This window comes from Pelobates fuscus, chromosome 10, assembly GCF_036172605.1.
Source record: "Pelobates fuscus isolate aPelFus1 chromosome 10, aPelFus1.pri, whole genome shotgun sequence".
NCBI classification, from domain to species: domain Eukaryota; kingdom Metazoa; phylum Chordata; class Amphibia; order Anura; family Pelobatidae; genus Pelobates; species Pelobates fuscus.
The window spans coordinates 71,696,221-71,702,220 of record NC_086326.1 but is presented as its reverse complement, the minus strand read 5'-3'; the positions used below and the strand labels follow the sequence as shown (position 1 = coordinate 71,702,220).

The 6,000-nt window shown below is 37.5% G+C and overlaps 1 protein-coding gene across 1 annotated transcript in view; it reads left to right on the top strand.

Annotated features, from left to right (window-relative positions):
• The first annotated feature begins 4,602 nt into the window (after positions 1–4,602).
• LOC134575414 (ATP-dependent translocase ABCB1-like) overlaps positions 4,603–6,000 on the top strand; it is a 47,272-nt gene continuing 45,874 nt past the window's right edge. The window contains exon 1 of the mRNA XM_063434719.1: positions 4,603–4,727. The gene's annotated coding sequence lies outside the window, so the exon portion shown is untranslated. The remainder of the gene's footprint in view (positions 4,728–6,000) is intronic.

Here is a 6,000-nt window from a genome sequence, read left to right as displayed (position 1 = left end):
GAGTGGCTGGACTCCTTCCACCACAGATTTGATATGATCTGCCTGAAATTTTGGCGCCGACTTAGCGACCGATCGCAGGAGCTCCCACCTCCTGAAGTACAAACACCCAATTTCAGCAACCTCGATGCCTGCCCCTAATTCGGAGGCCTACATGGTGAAGAGCCCACACCCACCTGCACCTTTTGCTGCACATATGAGCAGCACTGCTGTTCTAAACTCCTGCTCTTCTTCTGAGCCAGGTGCCCACTTGGAGGTATCTCCCACCGCCATCCATACACCCAGAGGGGTGACCGGACCCCGGAGAACCCCTGGGCCCATGATCCAGATGAAGAGATCAATGGACGGGCTCCCATTAAGGCCTTGGGACAAAGATGGGTGGACATATGGCTTTGTGGATCTACATGCCATCGGCAAAAGTGCATACTCATTATAATTGTATTTATGTGAGAAAATGTGGAGGGGGAACAAATGTTCACCTATTGATATTTGGACTGCTCCTCCATACTGGCCTGCCTGTGGGGTCGGATGACTCCGGATCACTAATCTTTATTATGCTATATTTTCTCCTATTACTTATCACCCAGTGGTAGCACAGCATTTATGATTTTACTGTTTGACTAACATGTCTTCCTTTTTATTGCAATCATCTGCCCAATACTTTGGCTTATATTTTACTGCGCATTCTCTTTTGCTAAGTCTTTAACCAAAGTTCATATGCTTAGCATTATGTACATACTCTTGTTTTCTTCCTTTTAATTTAAAATAAGGCATTACAATCTTATGTGATATGCTGTATTACTTACCATGCATCCTGTGTCCGATAACCATGACTACTCAGTGTGTATGTTACTACCTTGCATTTAAGCTTTTCAGTCACAAATGTTTAAACTTATAATTCTACTACACTTATGATTGACAAAAAAAGGAAGCAAAGGAGAAAGGAATGGTCAAGGGAAAGGCACACCACAGACATCCAGCCAAGCAATTCGGACTACAAACACGCATTAAAAGACATTCCAACTGTGTTTATTATGTGTAATACTTCTCAGGGAAAATGTATTTGGCACTCAACTGCAGGTGAACAAATAAATTTGAAGCTGTCACTTTAAGAAAATATTATTTATTTAAATAAAGAAATTTAACATTGGCAGACTTCTGCAGCAATAAGGTTTTGAAATAATAATGCATGCATGTTTGTACTCTTGTTTAAGAATTGCAGCACAAGACTATAGCATATCAAAAATAAGGAAATGCTTAAAGGGACACTGTAGGCACCCAGACCACTTCAGTTAATTGAAGTAGTCTGAGTGTTGTGACCCTTTTGCACTTAGTGCTGCAATGTTAAACATTGCAGTTCCAGAGGCGCTTCGGGAATCCTAACAGACTTTTGGTCCGTTATCTGACGTGGGACATCCTCACGGACCTCCAGCGTCAGATTTTCCCAATAGGAAAGCATTGAATAGCTTTGCTTTGCATGCGCATTAGGTCTCCCCGGCAGGGAAGGAGTGTGGGCAGAGCCTGACCCAGCAACGAGGGACATCGGTGCTGGATTCAGGTAAGTAGCTGAAAGGGTTTTAACCCCTTCAGCCCCACAGGATGGGGGGACCTATTAACCCTATGGTGCCAGGAAACTGGCTTTGTTTTCCTGGCACTAAAGGATCCCTTTAATTAGCAATACAGTCCATAGACTTCAATATAATGTTTGACAGAGCAGGTGGGTTGATTCCTGTTGTATGAAACAATACAGTCCTTTTAAAAAAAGACAACAGAATCTGGTAATTAGGTAGATCCTGGTTGCACAGTGGTTAAAGTCCTTTAGACTTCAAATAATATTGAATAAGACAATTGAAGAGTGAGTAATTGGCTTATGAGACTTTCAATTAGAATATGCAAATGGTATCCCAGAAGCAAATTTAGTAATTCCTTATCCTTCCCAAATAACTTCAGTAAAGAACCTATTGTTAATCCCAATAAGAGGAGAATTTATCTTGTATTGAGTGATGAGCATATGAGTCCTTCCAGGATAGAGTGTATTATGGTTCCTTGAGGTATGTGGAGAAAGGCAGGAATCAGAAGTGAAGTCTTGTTCCAAGTCAGGGAGTCGAGAGTAGAGCGTAGTCAGGATTAAGCCAAGAGGTTTGGTACACAGAAAATCAATTAGAAGCTCGGTCGGTAAATAGGCAACAAGGTAAAAAGTATACGAGAGTATCAAAAACAGGAAACATTGAATGAGTAATTTGGATGCAGTGCGGCTACCTTTTGAAGGGAAGCGTGTGACGTCAGACGCAATAGTGGAGAGAGATCGTCGAAAGTCATATGAGTAATGCTGATCTGGCTGAAATCAAACATGGAGGAATTCCGAGAGAATAGGGAAGAATGCTGACATTAAGTTTACCAGACATACAATCGTTCCACTTTGAGCATTTTTAATTTTACTCATCGTGTTAATGACCTCTCACTACTAAAAATAAACTGAAATCCTAGACTTATAATGTACTCTGTAAATGTAAGTGCTCACTTGGCTCTCTCTAGCCTGTGCCTAGGCAGAACAGCCAAGAATTGCATACTTTAAGATGTTTCTCTGACTGACCCCTGAGTGCCTCAATATCCTACTCTATTTCATGTATCTCCTCTACCCGATCCATCCAGTTTTGTACAGAAGTGACCAATTGCTGCATCCACACGGCAGGTACCAGCCATTAATAATAATAATTAATAGGTTTACAGGATGCTTCATTTTATTAATTACTGCTAAATTTTAATTATAATTATTAATTATACTAAATAAGATGGGAATATCCTACTACTCAGAAATAATTCTGAAAAATTACTGAAAAAGTAACAGTATGTAAATTAAAAAGTTTCCATATATATTTCAAAGTATATACAAAACAATTTGTTATCGATTTATATTAGAAGTTAAAGGGACTCTCCAGAGAGGCAATTTTACTCACCTGGTTCCAGCGCCGGGAGCCTCGTGAAGCCGCGCCCCCTATTTCGTCAAAATGACGAAATAGGCGGGCGCGAGCAGGGAGCAATCAGACGCTTCCATTTGGAAGCTTCACACATGCGCACATACTTCAGAGGGCGGCATTCATGCCGCCCTCTGAAGTCCTGAGCGCACTACCGCGCATGCGCGCGGTGTGCGCGGCCGCGAGCTGAGTGACAGCTCAGCTCGCGGTCTTTGCCCGCCCCCCTCCTCCGCTGACAGGCTGGAGAGAGAAGGTGCGCACACAGTGCCTTCTCTCTCCTGAACACGTCAGACGTATTTTCAAACGTCTGACGTGTACAGGGCCTTTTTAGGGCCCTTCGTGATAGGAAGTCCCTCTGGTAGCCGTCTGAGTGACGGCCACTGGAGGTATTCCTATCAATCAATGTAAACACTGTATTTTCTCTGAAAATACAGTGTTTACATTAGATTGCCTGCAGGGAGCTATAGATCTCACCTGAACAACTACATTAAGCTGTAGTTGTTCAGGTGACTATAGTGTCCCTTTAAAGCTGTGTGCACTGAGCAAGTGCCTGGTGGGCCAGTGGCTTTTAAGTGAAATGCCTGGGGCTTTTTTTTCTCCCTGTCCAACCCTGTAATTAATCATAGGTATAAAATAATGAGCTAAATAACAAATGTGTGATGTATTGTTTATTTAGTATTTAAAACCATTACCTATTTTAGAGACAGGTTACACAAAATTATTTAACTTAGTCTTCGAGAGTAACTAGTCTTAGAGAGTTTCCCAAGTTACAAATAGATATTTCTAAGGCGAGACATTAATCTGGACTATTTGTTGCACGTTTATAAAAGGTAATACACTATGTTTGATTATGGCAAATTTTAGATACGAGTCGTAGTTAAAAGAATAAAAGTCAAATATTTCATAAAGTTATACATTTGTTAGAGTTTATTGATTTTGCAACAAGTTGGACAAGTATAGCAATTAATTTTCCTTTTTCACTGACGAATGTTTGCACAAAAAAAAAAGCTTCCAACAGTATGCGCTCGAACGTTACAATTGAAATGTTGCATTTTAAATGGCAAGCGTTGGAGAAGCAATGCTGAAATGGCAATGTGGTCTTAGGAAATGGTTCGACTGTTTTCATTTGACATCTTCCTTTTTAACAGAGTAAAACATGCAATAGTTGAAACATATCTATTGTGATTTTCTTGTGATTTTTCTATTTTTTTTATTTTTATGTATTTAAAAAAAAAAACTTAAATTGCAAGTTGCTTAGAGTAATTTACAAACCATTTATTAATTACTCCTTTTGAGAGGAAAATGAATTGAAAGACATTTACAAGTGATAGTCTTTGTAATATTGTATGTGCAATGTCTGTTTTCTAAATGGTTAAAAGTAGTATAACTTTATTACCCTGATGATGCATGGATATATTGTTATTTAAACCCCAATATAAGTGTCTGCTTCTCCTTTCCACAATGACAGAGCATTTTTTTTAGTATGTAAACTCCGGTGTTCTTTTGATAACATTCTCTGTTAGAACATATAACCAGTTTAGCAAGTGGGAAAAGGTGGAGGCATAGGATGATACCAATAAAGCACTAGGTGACTTTTCACCTGCTTGAGAATCTGATTGTCTACAAACAAGTCAGTCAACTTATTCTTTCTACTGCTATATAAGCAGGCTACGCACTGTGTGAAGACATTCTTGTGTAAAAAGAAAGAAACACATCCAGCTCTTGAACGAACAACCCAACCTTTATACTTAACAGGTAAAATATAAAAATATTAAAAAATGATTTGCCATACATATTCTGTGCCATTATCATAAAGAAGTTAGTAGTTAGAAAGGTAGTTTATATATTCCAAATCTTTTACTTAAAAGTTTGAATTTCTATATGTGATTTTCATTTAAAATTTTGTTTTATATTTTTATACCCATTTTTTTTTTTTTGGTCATGCATTAAGTGTAAGGGATATGGTAGAGCCATACAGAATTCACAATGGAATTTTCAAATGTTATACCAAAAACATCCAAATTAGAAAATGATAACCTATGTGGGGAATTTGTCCTGACCAGTAAACTTGGGTAAAGCGATTTGGATTTTTCTTGGATTAAACAACACACTGAGCTTTAAATAAAATTCAGTGGATGATATTCAGTAAGTGGGGAAACATACATGCATTTCTGTATAATGCGCGTTTGATTAAATAACTAAGGTTGCTACAAAAATATTTGTATACATATTATATATACACCTATCTTTCAACTAGGAGACAATATAGATTATAGTGCTGTTTCTAAGATCAAGTATGATCCACTCGACATACAAGTAAAAAACTAAAAACATGAGTAAGAAAACCAAATAGTATATATACACATACACACAAATACAAGTGAATTAAATGGTCATTTCTTTAATCGTTGTACAACTTTTTTTTTTTTTTTAAATATATACTAGTATTGGACATTTTTGTATACTATATTCCTGAGTGTACGAATCCTGTTTGAGCATCATTTTTAAAATGCGTTCTTCTGTAAAAAAATTAAGCTCTAGCAAATTGCAGTAAATTAGAGCCAAATAGAATTTCACAAAGTACAGTCTAAGATAGTGGAAACTGTATTTTCTTGCTTTTTAAACTTTACTTTTTATACAATTCTACCGGTGGTGCTTTAGTTTGGCAATGTGATTGTTTAAACGTGCAGATAATACAGTTGTCTCGGCTTTGGAACTTTTAAACACTTTCAGAATTGCGTGAATTGATATTTTTTTGTATTGTCATGCTCTACAGCAGGCCGCAGGTGTTTTAGCAATCCCCTTTATGAATCGGATTAAACGAATTTCACGTTAAAGTAATGTATGCAAAAAAACTAAATAAATGTTGAATAATAAAACATAAAGTGTATTATTCGACCATTTGATAGAGAGAATTTGTGGATGCTTTATTAACAATTCAGGGTGCTTAAAGGGTTAAATATTTCTGCCAACATCTTTCGTTAATGACATTGCTTTTACACAGGCAGTTTCTAACAAGCTATTTTAA